Consider the following 21,955-nt stretch of genomic DNA (forward strand, 5'->3'; position numbering starts at 1 on the left):
ATAATTTCCTTCATCTTTACTATATCTGAAATTCTATTGTTCTATTCATTTAGCTGAACAAATGAGGCAATTATTACCTTTTAATTTGGATTAGTTATGAATCTTATATTTCCACAACCACTTTCCCTGTCATAAAATGTTTATGCTACTCCCAGGATTTCCAACTGCCTAAATGATATAACCTTTATCTTACTTGATTACTGAACTTCAAGTAAATTGTGGAAGTTGATTTTAGCCAACAATTACTATTTATGTAAACATCCCAAAATGTTTATTACTGTCTTTATAACATGTAAGTATCCCAAACTTACTATTCAAACTGATTGTAAAAAGCTACAGAAATTATTCAGACAAGAGTCAGAGAAACAAGTTTCCTTAACTTCATTTAACCAGGGAAAGGGGTCTGTGTTGCAAAATACTTGTGTCTTCTAATTCCTGTGATACATGATATTAAGAAAGATAGAGTTACCTAACAACCTATATCAAACAGACTAAGGCCAATTTCCAGATTTATCTGCTAGTTGTCTTTTTCCCATAGTTTTACAGAAATAAAGGCTTTGGTTGCAGATTAAACATTATGGGCTGTTCATCTCCTATTCCAGTACAAAACAGACTTTTGAGTATGGGTGCCCATCACACTTAAATCAAACAGCCTATAGGGTGCTTTAGGGAGAATGGTGATAAGCTATCTTACTTACAAAGTGGTTAAGACCTCCGTTAAGCTCTTACAGACTTTGGTTATATACAAGATGGCATGTCCCTGAGGAAGGGAATTCTGAATACTGTGGAAAGCAAGCACCTGAGAGGGACACTCAGAGTCCCAAGAGAAACAAATATAATGTCTTAAATCTGTACCTGAAAAATAACTAGATAGTTGGTAGGCAGTATATAGAAAGAACAAAGATGTATCTTGGGGCAATCTTTGAGAGGCAGGCTTATATAACCCCAATGTGTGACTGAATGCAATACTATCAAAATTGAAGACTCTTCCACCCATACATTTAGTTAACTAAACCAAGGGTCCATTCCAGAATAGAGAGGCAGAACACCACTAGCTACAAGTTTTGTTAGTGTTCAGAATATAAATTTATTGGGATAATTTAGCTCAAAGAAAATCATACATGTAAATACCTCAAATGTTATGTTTATAGACTGTCCAAAATCCCTGAGAATTCAGGCATGTAAATCTTGGACCTTGAATATCAGTTTTTCATAGTCATTGCTACTGAGGATACATATCCATTAGGGGTATTTTGTTGAATGTAAGGTAGCTCATAGGGTGGATAGGAAAACTGGAGAAATAGAATTGTAAGCAAGACAGGAACTATGGTGGAGAGGAGATAAACTCTTCAACTGTCAGGGCACAATTGCTGAGTTCAATGAACTCCACTTGCTTCCTCTCATGTTTTACTTGTTTCAGGATCCAAAGTTCAGGGAGAGAGATTCCAAAAGACTGAGCTTATCTCACTTGTCCACTCCATTTCCATTACAATGTAGTAAGAAGAGATTGGAAAGGGGATTTTTAAAAATTCCTCAACACTAAAAGTTTCTATGATTCAGTAATGAATGGATGAATGAATGAATGAATAAAAACCTTAATAAAAAATCAAAATTACCAGAATGCTATCTCTTACATTCTCTTACATCTTCATGCTGGTACAATACACTGTCCCTCCCATGCAGCAATTGATATGATTTCCCTATTTAGCATCACAGCTATCTAGGAATCGGATTGCAGAAACATCTCTAGTATCCTCAGAGATGTCTCAGGGACCTAGAGAGGAAAAGGGGAAGGACAAGTGCTGGGACTATAGACCTCTTCACTCTACTTCAGCCAAAGCATCGCCACTCTTATTTCTTTATTTTTGTGGGGTTCTATTTCTAAAAGTGTATTTGAGAACCACTAATCCAAGGTCATAGAGCTAGTTAGTGTTATAACTAAATTCTCTTAAACCTGCCTGTGCTACCTGATTTCTATAGGAAATCTGAACTGGAGATTTTGAAAATTTGGCAGTCATCATATATGTTATGTGGCAGACTTCTTTGAACTTCCCAGCCAGTTTTCTCTAGCTATCCCTAAGATCAGTAACTATATGACTATTCCCATCAATTCTTGTCAAGATGATTACTGTGTCTAGGTCTTATTGGACATCTTAAAAACTCATATTGTCATTGATTCTAAGCTTAGGAGTGTAACAATATATATTCTCTTCACATATGACCTTGTATTATGTTAACAATAATTAATCTAATTCCCTTGTTGCCCATATCTCTTCTTTTCCTTCTAATGGATTTAATAAAGAAAAATGGGGCTGCTTATATATTTAACAGCAAAGTCATAGGAAAAATCTTGTAAGAGTTAACATGGTAATTTTTAAAAGGTGAACTAGGACAAAAAGAAATCAATGCCTTGTGCAGTAAATAAAATACTTTGACCTTCCTTGGAATTAAAAAAAAAGAATATTTGGTAAAAATTGCACTTATGATCAGGTCTTCATCACAAATAATAATTCTGGGGAAGCCACAGATATTTGAAAATTTTTACAGTATTTACTTTAATGGTTAATGCCATGATCATCCTGTTTGCCTATTTTGATTGTTCTTTTTTAAACCAAAAGATTTTTTTCCAAAAATAGATAAATGTATACATATGTATATACATAACCTTTCCTTGAAAGTTAGATAATAATTCTAAAAATATTCCATATTATTTTGATACATTATCTGGCTCCTCAATTTGACCATTCAATATTGTTTCAAATAGAGTGACCCTTTAAACAAGGGACTATGCTGAAACTGGGAAAATAAACATAGTGATCTATGCTAACTAGCATGCAATGTAAGAGTTGGTAATTAAGGTAATGAAATACTAAAATAGAATGTATCCTAAACATCCATATTTGAGACAATGTTGAATATTTCCTTTTCTTGTTAGAATCACTAATAGTCTCAGCATTAAGGACCACCTGGTAATGAAATAACTATTAACAAATTAACTAAGTAGAACAATTATTCTCAAATTTGAGTTAGGCTGTCAACTAGTAAAAAGAGCCATATTAAAAGGAAAATTATATTTAATAATCCTTGATCTGACTACTACCATTATTCAAATAACTCTAGTACAAAGTATTATTGACATTAATCAAAAAGCTTTGATCCAAATTTTGAGGGGAAAGTACTGTTTTCAAGATATGCATAGTAGTGCTGTTTTCATTTTTTCTTTCAGTACAAGACGTAGCAAAATCATGTTGCAAAAGAAATATGTAAAATTTGAGATATTACATGTGAAAAAAACAAGCAGTATAACAATCTTCAAAAATTTAAGCCAACTGCTTCCAGAAATGAAAGAACTTATCAAGATTTTTTGTACTGAGTGATTTTAATGAATCTGGTTATTTACAATTTGGGCTACAAAGCTAATATGTTACAAGATGCACTAAGACAGAAACCAAGGCCCTTCTACTCATTATGCTTCATACTGGAGAGGGTGTAGAGAAAAGGGAATGTTGGTGGGAATGTAAATTGGTACAGCCACTGTGGAGAACAGTATGGAGGTTTGTTAAAAAACTAAAAATAGAACTACCATATGACCCAGCAACCCCACTCCTGGGCATATACCCTGAGAAAACCATAATTCAAAAAGATACATGCACTCCAATGTACACTGCAGCACTATTTACAATACCCAGGACATGGAAGCAACCTAAATGTCTATCAACAGATGAATGGATAAAGAAGATGTGGTACATATATACAATGGAATATTACTCAGCCACAGAAAGGAACAAAATAGTGTCATTTGCAAAGACATGGATGGATCTAGAGATTGTCATGCTGAGTGAGGTAAGTCAGAAAGAGAAAAACAAATATTGTATAATATCTCTTATATGTGGAATCTAGAAAAATGGTAGAGATGAACTTATTTGCAAAGCAGAAATAGAGACACAGACATAGAGAACAAATGTATGAATACCAAAGGGGAAAGGGGGGTGGGAGGAATTGGGAGATTGGGGTTGACACATATACACTATACATATACATATACACTATTGATACTATGTATAAAATAGACAACATACACACACTACTATGTATAAGACAGATAACCAACAAGGACCTACTTTTTTGTACCAGGAACTCTACTCAATATTCTGTAATAACCTAAATGGGAAAAGAATTTGAAAAATAATAGATACATGTATATGTATAACTGAATCACTTTGCTGTACACCTGAAACTAACACAACATTGTTAATCAAGTTTATTCCAATATAAAATAAAAAGTTAAAAAAATTAAAAGGGGCAAGAAGAAAGTCATAATAAAAAAGATCTTATATATATGTATATATATATATATACACATATATATATACATATACACACATACATACAATGGAATATTACTCAGCCATAAAAAAGAATGAAATAATCCCATTTGCAGCAACATGGATGGAACTAGAGATTATCATACTAAGTGAAGTAAGTCAGACAGAGAAAGACAAATATCATATGATATCACTTATATGTGAGATCTAAAAAATGATACAAATGAACTTATTTACAAAACAGAAACAGACTCACAGACATAGAAAACAAACGTATGGTTATCAAAGGGGAAAGGTGGAGGCAGAGGGATAAATTAGGAGTTTGGGATTAACATATATACACTACTATATATAAATTCATAACCAACAAGGACCTACTGTATAGCAGAGGGAATTCTACTCAATATTCTGTAATAACCCAAATGGGAAAAGAATCTGCAAAAGAATAGATATATGTATGTTTATAACTGAATCACTTTGCTGTACACCTGAAATTAACACAACATTGTAAATAAATTATACTCCAATATAAAATAAAAATAAAAAAATAAAATAACCCATCACAAAAAACCCCAAAAACAATTTTAAAAAGTAAAGGATGCATATGATTTGTATAAAAAAGTGTATGAAAGATGGACTTTTTTTTTTTTTTGATTAAAACAGTTTGGTACTATTTTATATACTGGAGTTAATTTTTTTTTTAATCAGTCATCAATTTTATACACATCAGTGTATACATGTCAATCCCAATCGCCCAATTCAGCACACCACCAGCCCCACCCCACCGCGGTTTTCCCCCCTTGGTGTCCATACGTTTGTTCTCTACATCTGTGTCTCAACTTCTGCCCTGCAAACCGGTTCATCTGTACCATTTTTCTAGGTTCCACATACATGCGTTAATATACGATATTTGTTTTTCTCTTTCTGACTTACTTCACTCTGTATGACAGTCTCTAGATCCATCCACGTCTCAACAAATGACTCAATTTCGTTCCTTTTTATGGCTGAGTAATATCCCATTGTATATATGTACCACAACTTCTTTATCCATTCGTCTGTCGATGGGCATTTAGGTTGCTTCCATGACCTGGCTATTGTAAATAGAGCTGCAATGAACATTGGGGTGCATGTGTCTTTTTGAATTATGGTTTTCTCTGGGTATATGCCCAGTAGTGGGATTGCTGGATCATACGGTAATTCTATTTTTAGTTTTTTAAGGAACCTCCATATTGTTCTCCATAGTGGCTGTATCAATTTACATTCCCACCAACAGTGCAAGAGGATTCCCTTTTCTCCACACCCTCTCCAGCATTTGTTGTTTGTAGATTTTATGATGATGCCCATTCTAACTGGTGTGAGGTGATACCTCATTGTAGTTTTGATTTGCATTTCTCTAATAATTAGTGATGTTGAGCATCTTTTCATGTGCTTCTTGGCCATCTGTATGTCTTCTTTGGAGAAATGTCTATTTAGGTCTTCTGCCCATTTTTGGATTGGGTTGTTTCTTTAATATTGAGCTGAATGAGCTGTTTATATATTTTGGAGATTAATCCTTTGTCCATTGATTCATTTGTAAATATTTTCTCCCATTCTGAGTGTTGTCTTTTTGTCTTGTTTATGGTTTCCTTTGCTGTGCAAAAGCTTTGAAGTTTCATTAGGTCCCATTTGTTTATTTTTGTTTTTATTTCCATTACTCTAGGAGGTGGGTCAAAAAAGATCTTGCTGTGATTTATGTCAGAGAGTGTTCTTCCTGTGTTTTCCTCTAAGAGTTTTATAGTGTCCGGTCTTACATTTAGGTCTCAAATCCATTTTGAGTTTATTTTTGTATATGGTGTGAGGGAGTATTCTAATTTCATTCTTTTACATGTAGCTGTCCAGTTTTCCCAGCACCACTTATTGAAGAGACTGTCTTTTCTCCATTGTATATCTTTGCCTCCTTTGTCATAGATTAGTTGACCATAGGTGCATGGGTTTATCTCTGGGCTTTCTATCTTGTTCCATTGATCTATGTTTCTGTTTTTGTGCCAGTACCATATTGTCTTGATTACTGTAGCTTTGTAGAATAGTCTGAAGTCAGGGAGTCTGATTCCTCCAACTCCGATTTTTTCCCTCAAGACTGCTTTGGCTATTCAGGGTCTTTTGTGTCTCCATACAAATTTTAAGATGATTTGTTCTAGTTCCATAAAAAATGTCATTGGTGATTTGATAGGGATTGCATTGAATCTGTAGATTGCTTTGGGTAGTATAGTCATTTTCAAAATATTAATTCTTCCAATCCAAAAACATGGTATATCTCTCCATCTGTTGGTATCATCTTTAATTTCTTTCATCAGTGTCTTATAGTTTTCTGCATACAGGTCTTTTGTCTCCCTAGGTAGGTTTATTCCTAGGTATTTTATTCTTTTTGTTGCAATGGTAAATGGGAGTGTTTCCATACTTTCTCTTTCAGATTTTTCATCATTAGTGTATAGGAATGCAAGAGATTTCTGTGCATTAATTTTGTATCCTGCAACTTTACCAAATTCATTGATTAGCTCTAGTAGTTTTCTGGTGGCATTTTTAGGATTCTCTATGTATAGTATCATGTCATCTGCAAACAGTGACAGTTTTACTTCTTTTCCAATTTTTATTCCTTTTATTTCTTTTTCTTCTCTGATTGCCATGGCTAGGACTTCCAAAACTATGTTGAATAATAGTGATGAGAGCGGACATCCTTGTCTCGTTCCTGATCTTAGAGGAAATGCTTTCAGTTTTTCACCATTGAGAATGATGTTTGCTGTGGGTTTGTCGTATATGGCCTTTATTATGTTGAGGTAGGTTCCCTCTATGCCCACTTTCTGGAGAGTTTTTATCATAAATGGGTGTTGAATTTTGTCAAAAGCTTTCTCTGCATCTATTGAGATGATCATATGGTTTTTATTCTTCAGTTTGTTAATATGGTGTATCACATTGATTGATTTGTGTATATTGAAGAATCCTTGCATCACTGGGATAAATCCCACTTGATCGTGATGTAAGATCCTTTTAATGTGTTGTTGGATTCTGTTTGCTAGTATTTTGTTGAGGATTTTTGCATCTATATTCATCAGTGATATTGGTCTGTAATTTTCTTTTTTTGTAGTATCTTTGTCTGGTTTTGGTATCAGGGTGATGGTGGCCTCATAGAATGAATTTGGGAGTGTTCCTTCCTCTGCAATTTTTTGGAAAAGTTTGAGAAGAATGGGTGTTAGCTCTTCTCTAAATGTTTGTTAGAATTTACCTGTGAAGCCATCTGGTCCTGGACTTTTGTTTGTTGGAAGATTTTAATCACAGTTTCAATTTCATTACTTGTGATTGTGATTGTGATTCATATTTTCTGTTTCTTCCTGGTTCAGTCTTGGAAGGTTATACCTTTCTAAGAATTTGTCCATTTCTTCCAGGTTGTCCATTTTATTGGCATAGAGTTGCTTGTAGTAGTCTCTTAGGATGCTTTGTATTTCTGCGGTGTCTGTTGTAACTTCTCCTTTTTCATTTCTAATTTTATTGATTTGAGTCCTCTCCCTCTTTTTCTTGATGAGTCTGGCTAATGGCTTATCAATTTTGTTAATCTTCTCAAAGAACCAGCTTTTAGTTTTATTGATCTTTGCTATTGTTTTCTTTGTTTCTATTTCATTTATTTCCACTCTGATCTTTATGATTTCTTTCCTTCTGCTAACGTTGGGTTTTATTTGTTCTTCTTTCTCTAGTTCCTTTAGGTGTAAGGTTAGATTGTTTACTTGAAATTTTTCTTGTTTCTTTAGGTAGGCTTGTATAGCTATAAACTTCCCTCTTAGAACTGCTTTTGCTGCATCCCATACGTTTTGGATCATCGTGTTTTCATTGTCATTTGTCTCTAGGTATTTTTTGATTTCCTCTTTGATTTCTTTAGTGATCTCTTGGTTATTTAGTAATGTATTGTTTAGCCTCCATGTGTTTCTGCTTTTCACGTTTTTTTCCCTGTAATTCATTTCTAATCTCATAGTGTTGTGGTCAGGAAAGATGCTTGATATGATTTCAATTTTCTTAAATTTACTGAGGCTTGATTTGTGACCCAAGATATGATCTATCCTGGAGAATGTTCCATGTGCTCTTGAGAAGAAAGTGTAATCTGCTGTTTTTGGATGGAATGTCCTATAAATATCAATTAAACCTATCTGGTCTATTGTGTCATTTAAAGCTTCTGTTTCCTTATTTATTTTCATTTTGGATGATCTGTCCATTGGTGTAATTGAGGTGTTAAAGTCCCCCAGTATTATTGTGTTACTGTTGATTTCCTCTTTTATAGCTGTTAGCAGTTGCCTTATGTATTGAGGTGCTCCTATGTTGGGTGCATATATATTTATAATTGTTATATCTTCTTCTTGGATTGATCCCTTGATCATTATGTAGTGTCCTTCCTTGTCTCTTGTAACATTCTTTATTTTAAAGTCTATTTTATCTGATATGAGTATAGCTACTCCAGCTTTCTTTTGATTTCCATTTGTATGGAATATCTTTTTCCATCCCCTCACTTTCAGTCTGTATGTGTCCCTAGGTCTGAAGTGGGTCTCTTGTAGACAGCATATAGATGGGTCTTGTGTTTGTATCCATTCAGCGAGCCTGTGTTTTTTGGTTGGAGCATTTAATCCATTCATGTTTAAGGTAATTATTGATATGTATGTTCCTATGACCATTTTCTTAATTGTTTTGGGTTTGTTTTTGTAGGTGTTTTCCTTCTCTTGTGTTTCCCACTTAGAGAAGTTCCTTTAGTATTTGTTCTAGAGCTGGTTTGGTGGTGCTGAATTCTCTTAGCTTTTGCTTGTCTGTAAAGCTTTTGATTTCTCCATCAAATCTAAATGAGAGCCTTACCAGGTAGAGTAATCTTGGTTGTAGGTTCTTCCCTTTCATCACTTTAAGTATATCATGCCACTCCCTTCTGGATTGTAGAGTTTCTGCTGAGAAATCAGCTGTTAACCTTATGGGAGTTCCCTTGTATGTTATTTGTCTTTTTTCCTTTGCTGCTTTCAATAATTTTTCTTTGTCTTTAATTTTTGCCAATTTGATTACTATGAAAGATGGACTTTAAAATGTAATTTTACATTATCTCTTCTGTAACTGAAGTACATTTTTAGAGATGCTGAAGGAGAAAGGACACTAGGTTGTCAACTGGTCTCATACATAGTCACCTGGGCAATGCATGAGAAGACTGATGAAGAGGCTATTGCTTCAGAAGATTGGTACTACAGAGAAAAATATTGCAGAATCACTAAGGGCTTTTCATGTTTTATTCCTACTCCTCTCCCTAATGTACCCAGAGATCATCGCAAAAGTGGATTGAAATGTGTTTCGGCATAAAAGTCTCTTTTGCGTGAAAAAATTAAAAAATAAAAGTAAAAAAAAAAAGATGCACTAAAACAGAAACAAAGGCCATTCTACTCACTATGCTTCATCCTGCCACAGGGCCTTTGCACTTGCTCTTCCTTTTGAAGGAATTTCTATTCTTTCCTCACTTCTTACCCAAATTTCCTTCTATTCTTTCCTCACTTCTTACCCAAATTAAATTCTATTCCTACATCACTCAGCTCTTAGTTCAAGTAACAGAACTAAAACAGATAGCTCCAGTGACATGAAATATATCACTCATTTCTTTTTCCTTTCCCTCTTTTATTCTGCTGCCTGGAGACCGGATATGATGGCCACCATCTTAGAACATAAGAATGAGAGCATTACCCTAGCTAGGGAGGACAGAGTAATGAGCTGACAGAAGTCTGAGTCTCTAAGGACACTGTGGAGCAAAGCCACCTTATCAGTCCTGATGGCCTTCTTCTGGCTTTTATATGAGAGAGAGCATTTATCTTGTTCAATTCACTATGCTTGGATTTCTCTTACTCTCAGTTAAATGTAACCCTAACTGATAAACCACCATTAAAGACTCTGATAACATCACTCTTTCAAGACACTTACCCAGTTTTTAATTATGTGTTTATTAGTATTATTAACCTTTGGATTAATATCTGTATCCCCCTCACTGAATAGTAAGTTTCATGAAGGCAAGAACTATATTCACCATTGTACTCCTATCACCCTAGCACAGTGAAAAATAAATACTATCTTGAAGGAAGGAGGAGTGGAGGGAAGGAAGTAATGAAGCAATGAAAGAACAAATGAACAAAAAAAGAGAAGGTAGAAAAACATAAGAATGCTAAGTTTATCCTGCATACTCCTCAGTCTTCCTTCTCTCCTTGCCTCAGTGGTGTAGTCTCCCTTTTAAGAGTACTCTGTACCTTCAAGTTATCTTTTTTATTTATTTATTTTTTAAACATCTTTATTGAAGTATAATTGCTTTACAATGCTGTGTTAGCTTCTGCTTTATAACAAAGTGAATCAGTTATACATATACATATGTTCCCATATCTCTTCCCTCTTGCATCTCCCTCCCTCCCACCCTCCCTATCCCACCCCTCTAGGTGGTCAAAAAGCACCGAGCTGATCTCCCTGTGCTATGCGGCTGCTTCCCACTAGCTATCTATTTTACATTTGGTAGTGTATATATGTCCATGACACTCTCTCACCCTGTCACATCTCACCCCTCCCCCTCCCCATATCCTCAAGTCCATTCTCTAGTAGGTCTGTGTCTTTATTCCCATCTTGCCACTAGGTTCTTCATGACCTTTTTTTTTTTTTTTCTTAGATTCCATATATATGTGTTAGCATACTGTATTTCTTTTTCTCTTTCTGACTTACTTCACTCTGTATGACAGACTCTAACTCCATCCACCTCATTACAAATACCTCCATTTCATTTCTTTTTATGGCTGAGTAATATTCCATTGTATATATGTGCCACATCTTCTTTATCCATTCATCCGATGATGGATACCTAGGTTGCTTCCATGTCCTGGCTATTGTAAACAGAGCTGCAATGAATATTTTGGTACATGACTCTTTTTGAATTATGGTTTTCTCAGGGTATATGCCCAGTAGTGGGATTGCTGGGTCGTATGGTAGTTCTATTTTTAGTTTTTTAAGGAACCTCCATACTGTTCTCCATAGTGGCTGTATCAATTTACATTCCCACCAACAGTGCAAGAGTGTTCCCTTTTCTCCACACCCTCTCCAGCATTTATTGTTTCTAGATTTTTTGATGATGGCCATTCTGACCGGTGTGAGATGATACCTCATTGTAGTTTTGATTTGCATTTCTCTAATGATTAATGATGTTGAGCATTCTTTCATCTGTCTGTTGGCAATCTGTATATCTTCTTTGGAGAAATGTCTATTTATGTCTTCTGCCCATTTTTGGATTGGGTTGTTCGTTTTTTTGTTATTGAGCTGCATGAGCTGCTTGTAAATCTTGGAGATTAATCCTTTGTCAGTTGCTTCATTTGCAAATATTTTCTCCCATTCTGAGGGTTGTCTTTTGGTCTTGTTTATGGTTTCCTTTGCTGTGCAAAAGCTTTTAAGTTTCATTAGGTCCCATTTGTTTATTTGTGTTTCTATTTCCATTTCTCTAGGACCTGGGTCAAAAAGGATCTTGCTGTGATTTATGTCATAGAGTGTTCTGCCTATGTTTTCCTCTAAGAGTTTGATAGTGTCTGGCCTTACACTTAGGTCTTTAATCCATTTTGAGTTTATTTTTGTGTATGGTGTCAGGGAGTGTTCTAATTTCATACTTTTACATGTACCTGTCCAATTTTCCCAGCACCACTTATTGAAGAGGCTGTCTTTTCTCCACTGTATATGCTTGCCTCCTTTATCAAAGATAAGGTGACCATATGTGCGTGGGCTTATCTCTGGGCTTTCTATCCTGTTCCATTGATCTATATTTCTGTTTTTGTGCCAGTACCAAACTGTCTTGATTACTGTAGCTTTGTAATATAGTCTGAAGTCAGGGAGCCTGATTCCTCCAGCTCCATTTTTCGTTCTCAAGATTGCTTTGGCTATTCGGGGTCTTTTGTGTTTCCATACAAATTGTGAAATTTTTTGTTCTAGTTCTGTGAAAAATGCCAGTGGTAGTTTGATAGGGATTGCATTGAATCTGTAGATTGCTTTGGGTAGCAGAGTCATTTTCACAATGTTGATTCTTCCAATCCAAGAACATGGTATATCTCTCCATCTATTTGTATCATCTTTAATTTCTTTCATCAGTGTCCTATAATTTTCTGCATACAGGTCTTTTGTCTCCTTAGGTAGGTTTATTCCTAGATATTTTATTCTTTTTGTTGCAATGGTAAACGGGAGTGTTTTCTTAATTTCACTTTCAGATTTTTCATCATTAGTATACAGGAATGCAAGAGATTTCTGTCCATTAATTTTGTATCCTGCTACTTTACCAAATTCATTGATTAGCTCTAGTAGTTTTCTGGTAGCATCTTTAGGATTCTCTATGTATAGTATCATGTCATCTGCAAACAGTGACAGCTTTACTTCTTCTTTTCCGATTTGGATTCCTTTTATTTCTTTTTCTTCTCTGATTGCTGTGGCTAACACTTCCAAAACTATGTTGAATAACAGTGGTGAGAGTGGGCAACCTTGTCTTGTTCCTGATCTTAGTGGAAATGGTTTCAGTTTTTCACCATTGAGGACAATGTTGGCTGTGGGTTTGTCATATACGGCCTTTATTATGTTGAGGAAAGTTCCCTCTATGCCTACTTTCTGCAGGACTTTTATCATAAATGGGTGTTGAATTTTGTCGAAAGCTTTCTCTGCATCTATTGAGAGGATCATATGGTTTTTCTCCTTCAATTTGTTAATATGATGTATCACGTTGATTGATTTGCGTATATTGAAGAATCCTTGCATTCCTGGAATAAACCCCACTTGATCATGGTGTATAATCCTTTTAATGTGCTGTTGGATTCTGTTTGCCAGTATTTTGTTGAGGATTTTTGCATCTATGTTCATCAGTGATATTGGCCTGTAGTTTTCTTTCTTTGTGACATCTTTGTCTGGTTTTGGTATCAGGGTGATGGTGGCCTCGTAGAATGGGTTGGGGAGTGTTCCTCCCGCTGCAATATTTTGGAAGAGTTTGAGAAGGATAGGTGTTAGCTCTTCTCTAAATGTTTGATAGAATTCGCCTGTGAAGCCATCTGGTTCTGGGCTTTTGTGTGTTGGAAGATTTTTAATCACAGTTTCAATTTCAGTGCTTGTGATTGGTCTGTTCATATTTTCTATTTCTTCCTGGTTCAGTCTTGGCAGGTTGTGCATTTCTAAGAATCTGTCCATTTCTTCCAGGTTGTCCATTTTATTGGCATAGAGTTGCTTGTAGTAATCTCTCATGATCGTTTGTATTTCTGCAGTGTCAGTGGTTACTTCTCCTTTTTCATTTCTAATTCTATTAATTTGAGTCTTCTCCCTTTTTTTCTTGATGAGTCTGGCTAATGGTTTATCAATTTTGTTTATCTTCTCAAAGAACCAGCTTTTAGTTTTATTGATGTTTGCTATTGTTTCCTTCATTTCTTTTTCATTTATTTCTCATCTGATCTTTATGATTTCTTTCCTTCTGCTAGCTTTGGGGTTTTTTTGTTCTTCTTTCTCTAATTGCTTTAGGTGCAAGGTTAGGTTGTTTATTCGAGATGTTTCCTGTTTCTTGAGGTAGGCTTGTATTGCTATAAACTTCCCTCTTAGAACTGCTTCTGCTGCATCCCATAGGTTTTGGATCGTCGTGTCTCCATTGTCATTTGTTTCTAGGTATTTTTTGATTTCCCCTTTGATTTCTTCAGTGATCACTTCGTTATTAAGTAATGTATTGTGCAGCCTCCATGTGTTTGTAGTTTTTACAGATCTTTTCCTGTAATTGATATCTAGTCTCATAGCGTTGTGGTCAGAAAAGATACTTGATACGATTTCAATTTTCTTAAATTTACCAAGGCTTGATTTGTGACCCAAGATATGATCTATCCTGGAGAATGTTCCATGAGCACTTGAGAAAAATGTGTATTCTGTTGTTTTTGGGTGGAATGTCCTATAAATATCAATTAAGTCCATCTTGTTTAATGTATCATTTAAAGCTTGTGTTTCCTTATTTATTTTCATTTTGGATGATCTGTCCATTGGTGAAAGTGGGGTGTTAAAGTCCCCTACTATGATTGTGTTACTGTCGATTTCCCCTTTTATGGCTGTTAGTATTTGCCTTATGTATTGAGGTGCTCCTATGTTGGGTGCATAAATATTTACAATTGTTATACCTTCCTCTTGGATCGATCCCTTGATCATTATATAGTGTCCTTCTTTGTCTCTTGTAATAGTCTTTATTTTAACGTCTATTTTGTCTGATATGAGAATTGCTACTCCAGCTTTCTTTTCATTTCCATTTGCATGGAATATCTTTTTCCATCCCCTCACTTTCAGTCTGTATGTGTCTCTAGGTCTGAAGTGGGTCTCTTGTTGACAGCATATATATGGGTCTTGTTTTTGTATCCATTCAGCCAGTCTGTGTCTTTTGGTGGGAGCATTTAATCCATTTACATTTAAGGTAATTATCGATACGTATGTTCCTATTCCCATTTTCTTAAATGTTTTGGGTTTGTTATTGTAGGTGTTTTCCTTCTCTTGTGTTTCTTGCCTAGAGAAGTTCCTTTAGCATTTGTTGTAAAGCTGGTTTGGTGGTGCTGAACTCTCTCAGCTTTTGCTTGTCTGTAAAGGTTTTAATTTCTCCATCAAATCTGAATGAGATCCTTTCTGGGTAGAGTAATCTTGGTTGTAGGTTTTTCTCCTTCATCACTTTAAGTATATCCTGCCACTCCCTTCTGGCTTGCAGAGTTTCTGCTGAAAGATCAGCTGTTAACCTTATGAGGATGCCCTTGTGTGTTATTTGTTGTTTTTCCCTTGCTGCTTTTAATATGTTTTCTTTATATTTAATTTTTGACAGTTTGATTAATATGTGTCTTGGCGTGTTTCTCCTTGGATTTATCCTGTATGGGACTCTCTGTGCTTCCAGGACTTGATTAACTATTTCCTTTCCCATATTAGGGAAGTTTTCAACTATAATCTCTTCAAATATTTTCTCAGTCCCTTTCTTTTTCTCTTCTTCTTCTCGGATCCCTATAATTCGAATGTTGGTGCATTTAATGTTGTCCCAGAGGTCTCTGAGACTGTCCTCAGTTCTTTTCATTCTTTTTTCTTTATTCTGCTCTGCAGTAGTTATTTCCACCATTTTATCTTCCAGGTCACTTATCCGTTCTTCTGCCTCAGTTATTCTGCTATTGATCCCATCTAGAGTATTTTTAATTTCATTTATTGTGCTTTTCATCGTTGCTTGGTTCCTCTTTAGTTCTTCTACGTCCTTGTTAAATGTTTCTCGCATTTTGTCTACTCTATTTCCAAGATTTTGGATCATCCTTACTATCATTATTCTGAATTCTTTTTCAGGTAGACTACCTATTTCCTCTTCATTTGTTAGGTCTGGTGTGTTTTGACCCTGCTCCTTCATCTGCTGTGTGTTTTTCTGTCTTCTCATTTTGCTTATCTTACTGTGTTTGGGGTCTCCTTTTCACAGGCTGCAGGTTCGTAGTTCCTGTTGTTTTTGGTATCTGTCCCCAGTGGCTAAGGTTGGTTCAGTGGGTTGTGTAGGTTTCCTGGTGGAGGGAACTAGTGCCTGTGTTCTGGTGGATGAGGCTGGATGTTGTCCTTCTGGTGGGCTCGTCCACGTCTGGTGGTGTGTTTTGGGGTGTCTGTGGCCTTATTATGATTTTAGGCAGCCTCTCTGTTAATGGATGGGGCTGTGTTCCTGTCTTGCTAGTTGTTTGGCATAGGGTGTCCAGCACTGTAGCTTGCTGGTCGTTGAGTGAAGCTGGGTCTTGATGTTGAGATGGAGATCTCTGAGAGATTTTCGCCGTTTGGTATTACGTGGAGCTGGGAGGTCTCTTGTGGACCAGTGTCCTGAAGTTGGCTCTCCCACCTCAGAGGCACAGCCCTGATGCCTGGCTGGAGCACCAAGAGCCTTTCATCCACACGGCTCAGAATAAAAGGGAGAAAAAATGGAAAGAAAGAAAGAAAGAGGATAAAATAAAATAAAATAAAGCAATTATAATAAAAAATAAGAAAAAAATTATTAAGAAAAAATTTATTAAGAAAAAAAATTTTTTAATTTTTTAAAATAAAAAATTTTTTTAAAAATTTTTTAAAAATAGAAAATAAGGAAAAAATTATTAAGAAAACATTTATTAGGGGAAAAAAATTTTTTTAAGTAAAAAAAAAAAAAGAAAAATGGACGGACCTAACCCTAGGACTAACGGTGAGAGCAAAGCTATACAGACAAAATCTCACCCAGAAGCATACACATATACACTCACAAAAAAAGGAAAAGGGGAAAAGTTAATATATCCTGCTCCCAAAGTCCACCTCCTAAATTTGGGATGATTCGTTGTCAATTCAGGTATTCAACAGATGCAGGCACATCAAGTTGTTTGTGGAGCTTTAATCCGCTGCTTCTGAGGCTGCTGGGAGAGATTTCCCTTTCTCTTCTTTGTTCGTACAGCTCCCGGGTTCAGCTTTGGATTTGGACCCGCCTCTACATGTAGGTCGCCTGAGGGCATCTGTTCCCCGCCCAGACAGAATGGGGTTAAAGGAGCAGCTGATTCGGGGGCTCCGGCTCAGTCAAGCCGGGGGGAGGGAGCGGTACGGAGGAGGCGGGGCGAGCCTGCGGCGGCAGAAGCCGGCGTGACGTTGCAGCAGCCTGAGGTGCGCCGTGCGCTCTCCTGGGGAAGTTGTCCCCAGATCACGGGAGCCTGGCCGTGGCGGGCTGCAGAGGCTCCCGGGAGGGGCAGTGTGGAGAATGACCTGTGCTCGCCCACAGGCTTTTTGGTGGTGGCAGCAGCAGCCTCAGCATCTCATGCCCGTCTCTGGGGTCCGCGCTGATAGCTGCGGCTCGCGCCCCTCCCTGGAGTTCGTTTAAGCGGCGCTCTGAATCCCCTCTCCTTGCACGCCGCGAAACAAAGAGGCAAGAAAAAGTCTCTTGCCTCTTTGGCAGCTGCAGACTTTTTCTCGGGCTCCCTCCCGGCTAGCTGTGGTGCGCTAGCCCCTTCAGGCTGTGTTCACGCAGCCAACCCCAGTCCTCTCCCCGGGATCCAACCGAAGCCCGCGCCTCAGCTCCCAGCCCCCGCCCGCCCTGGCGGGTGAGCAGACAAGCCTCTCTGGCTGGTGAGTGCTGCTCGGCGCCGAGCCTCTGTGCGGTAATCTCTCCATTTTTCCCTCTGAGTCCCTGTTGCTGTGGGATCCGCGCTGATAGCCGCGGCTCGCGCCTGTCTCTGGAGCTCGTTTAGGCAGCGCTCTGAATCCCCTCTCCTTGCGCGCCGCGAAACAAAGAGGCAAGAAAAAGTCTCTTGCCTCTTCGGCAGCTGCAGTCTTTTTCCCGGACTCCCTCCCGGCCAGCACCGAAGCCCGAGCCTCAGCTCCCAGCCCCCGCCCGCCCCAGCGGCTGAGCAGACAAGCCTCTCGGGCTGGTGAGTGCTGGTCGGCACTGATCTTCTGTGCGGGAATCTCTCCCCTTTGCCCTCCGCACCGCTGTGGCTGCGCTCTCCTCCGTGGCTCTGAAGCTTCCCCCCTCTGCCACCCGCAGTCTCTGCCCACGAAGGGGCTTCCTAGTGTGTGGAAACCTTTCCTCCTTCACGGCTCCCTCCCACTGGTGCAGGTCTCGTCCCTATTCTTTTGTCTCTGTTATTTCTTTTTTCTTTTGCCCTACCCAAGTACTTGGGGAGTTTCTTGCCTTTTGGGAGGTCTGACGTTTTCTGCCAGCGTTCAGTGGGTGTTCTGTAGGAGCAGTTCCACGTGTAGATGTATTTCTCATGTATCTGTGGGGAGGAAGGTGATCTCCACGTCTTACTCTTCCGCCATCTTGCCCCTCCCCCCTCAAGTTATCTTTACTTTTGAAAACTTTTGAGTAGGTGATCTAAAAAATCTATTATTACCATAAGTCTTCTTAGAGGTGTTTATATTTTACAAACAAAAAAGTAATAAGTGAAAGAAATGTCATAAGTGGAAGGATTTGATCCTTGATCATGGAAATCCTTGCAGAACCTGACCCAGAGAAAATCATTAAATCATTACATATTTCTACTTCAGAAAGTTTTATTTCGGAAAGCTCATGTATATATCTTCAAAATGGCATCTTCCACTCAAAGGCTATTGTGGTCAGTCAGTTTCTAGATTTGTCTGCTTTATTTAGAAAAAAATTGCCACTTCCTATGACTTTAATAGCTTCAGGAAAACAAAGAAGAAGAAGAAGCTAGGATGAAGGAATCCTTTTTAGAAAGAATTAAAAAATGGGGAAATTGCAGCTATACTGTTCTTCAGACACAGATATTTGGCTGGAATTGTTTTGCGTCATGAAAGAAAATGAGAAGAAAGATAGATTAGCCTTAATCTAGGTTTATTTTAAATGTGTAAATCTTTCTATGCTTCTTTGATTGTATATTGATGATCTTTTAATAAAAGAGCCTATTTCGGGGTTGAGAGGAGGAGGAGTTGGATGAAGCTGGTCAAAAGGCACAAATTTCTAGTTATAAATAAGTACTGGGGTGTAATGTTCAACATGATTAATATAATTAACACTGCTGTATGTTATACATGAAACTTGTTGAGATTAAATCCTAAGAGTTCACTTCACAAGGAAAATTTTCTTTTTCTTTTATTTTGTACCTATATGAGATGGTGGATGTTCACTAAACTTGTAATCATTTCATGATGTATGTAAGTCAAATCATTATGCTGTACACCTAAAATTTATATAGTACTGCATGTCAGTTATACCTGATAAAACTGGAAGAAAAATAAATAAAAATAAATTTTAAAAAGGTCTATTTAAGTAGAAAAATTTGAAATAATCAGATGCTAAACACTTTGAAGCATTTATTTTGTGTAATTTTTTACCCTCAGGGAAGAATTAGGACTCTTTTATCAGCTAATTAGAATTTTTAAAAATAATAATTTCTCATTAATTCAGAATGCATGCCAGCTTCAATATTTACTTGAATCCAAGAAATTATGATAAAATTTTCTAGCAAAAATTTGAGACGTAACTAACATAAACCAAAATAGTTTGACTAAGAGGGAGCTTACATGTTGATGTTGATAAATATATTTTTATTATTTATAATGATAAATAAGATAATAAATAAGACAAAGAGATAAAGTTGAGACAAAAATAGTGTAATAATATAACAGGGTACAATGTAACTTATAATGCCGTGCAGTGACAATTTCTATGAGGGAAAATAAGGCAGGATAAGGGGATAATGAATCTGGAGCTATTTTAAATAGATGTTGAAGAAAGACCTTCCCGAAAAAGTGACATTTAAGCATAGACCTGATCTGAATGAAATGAGGGAGCTTTGTTGGTGATGAGTATTTCAGGCAAAGGCAATAGAAATACAAAATTCCTAAGGTTGAAAAAGAACTTGATGTTTTCAAGTGACAATAAGAAAGCCAGCATGAACAGTGAAGGGAGAATGGTAGTAGATGAGGTGAAATATATAGTACAGAGCTAGATTAGATCATGTACAGTTTTGTTGCTCATAGTATGGAGTTTGGATTTTACTCTGAGAGTGATTAGCAAATTTGAGTGGCATGATTTGAAACTTTTTTAAGGATGATTCTGATTGTTGTATGGAAAACAGTGTTAAAAGTGGGCAAGGAAGGAAGCAGGGGAAACCAGTTAGGCAACTATTGCAATAGTCCAGATGAGAAATACTGGTGGCTTGGGCTAGGATAATAATGGTGCAGGTGGTGAGAAGTAGTCAAATGGGATGTATTTCTAAAATGGAGCTGAAAGTATTTGTTGATGGTTTAAGTACAGAGTATGAGAGAAAACAAGGGGTTAAGATTCCTGAGTTTTAAACTTAAATAATTAGATGGTTGCCATTTACTGAGAAGGAGTAAAGCATGGGAGGAATAGGTTGGGGGGTGGGAATCAAGAGTGTGGTTTTGGACATTTTATGTTTGAGATGCTCACTAGATAACAGTGGAAAGGTCATGTAGATGTATGAATAGATGGGTCTGTAATTCAAAGGAGAGGTTGGGCTGGAGATGTAAATTCAGAAGTCGAGCATATAAAAGATATTAAAAGCCGTGAGAGTACGTACGACAGAGGTCTGAGAACTGAGCCTTAGGATACTCTAATATTTAGAGGTGTACAGAGAGGAAGGAACCATAAAAAGAGACTGAAAAGCAGCAGCTGGTAATGTAGGATAGAGACCATGTGTCTCTGAAACCAAATGAAGAATGTATTACAAGAAGGAGGGAATGATCAACTCTGTTAAATACTGTTAAGAAGCCAAGATGAGGACTGAGAATTGACCACTGGATTTGGCAAGGTAGAGGTTGTCTACAGCCTTGACAAGGATGGTTGTAGCTAAGTAGTGGGGACAAAATCATTTTTAATCTTAAAGGATATTGAATCTTAAGGATACTACTATTACTGTGCAAGTTTTTGAACTCATGCAATGTTTAAAGCATTGTGATGACTACATGCATTATTTCATTTAATCAGTGCAACAAACCTCTATTATCATATTAGGATCTTTATTTTATAGATGAGGAAACGGAGTCTCAAAGAAGTTAAGTAACTTTCCTCCTCACATAGCTGGTAAGAGGCAGAGCCAGGATTTAGATAAGGGCTCCTTGATTTTAGACCCTCAGTATATAATCATTTTTAATACTGCCTTCTATCTCAAGTAGGCAAACTAGACATTCTATCAAAGTCTTAACCTTGACTCTGGATTTTCCTTGTGATTTCTCATAGTGAGTCTTCCTATACTCTGTTATCTCTAAGAGAACCCTCCCTCAACCATTATTTTCATTCATCCTTGCCCTCTTGTCTGAGCTCCATTTGTATGTTTCACATACTTATTGGACATTTCTGGATTGTCACCTCAAACTCAGCAGGTGTAAAAATAACTCTTTTTCTTTCTCCCACATTCAATTAATCTATTGTACTTTAATTTCTTATTTTGGTTAAGGACTTCATTCAGCCACTAGGAAACCAAATGCTGGTACCACCTTGGATTTGCTCTCTACTCCTATTCAGCTAAGAAGCTCTCCATACTTTTCTTACCATAAGATTTGTCTCTCTTTTCTATCCATTTTCATGTTCACCTCCTTAGTTTAGGCCTTAATTTCTTTAAGATTAACTATTGCAGTAGCCAATTAACATGGATCTTTGAATCAATTCATCTGTTTATCTTTGTGAAACTACATTTCCTCAAACTTTGTTTTTATTACGCTATCCCCTTTTTAAATAAAAAATAAATATATCCTCTGGCTAAAGCTAAACTCCTTTGTCTAGTATACGGGGTCTTCTATGTTCTAGTCCAACATAAGCTCCCATTACTCTAAAATACAAACACTACACTATGTCAGTCAAGCTGGTTTGTTCATGACACTTCTCTGCCTGAAAAGCCTGCCCTCATTTTCATTATCTAGTAAAGTCAAATCTGTCCTTCAAGAATCAGATCACATTCCTGTCCCACAATGTAAAGTTTATGAATCCTACCCTCCAGGAAGGTGAATTCTACCTTTTAACCACTTATCTAGAACTTATTTTATAAATTATTTTTTCCATGTGATTGTCAAGACATCTCTTAGCATAAATACCCATAACAGTGCCTTATATGTATAGAACATGTTTGGAAAACAAG

This window comes from Eubalaena glacialis, chromosome X (genome assembly GCF_028564815.1).
Source record: "Eubalaena glacialis isolate mEubGla1 chromosome X, mEubGla1.1.hap2.+ XY, whole genome shotgun sequence".
Taxonomy (NCBI): Eukaryota; Metazoa; Chordata; class Mammalia; order Artiodactyla; family Balaenidae; genus Eubalaena; species Eubalaena glacialis.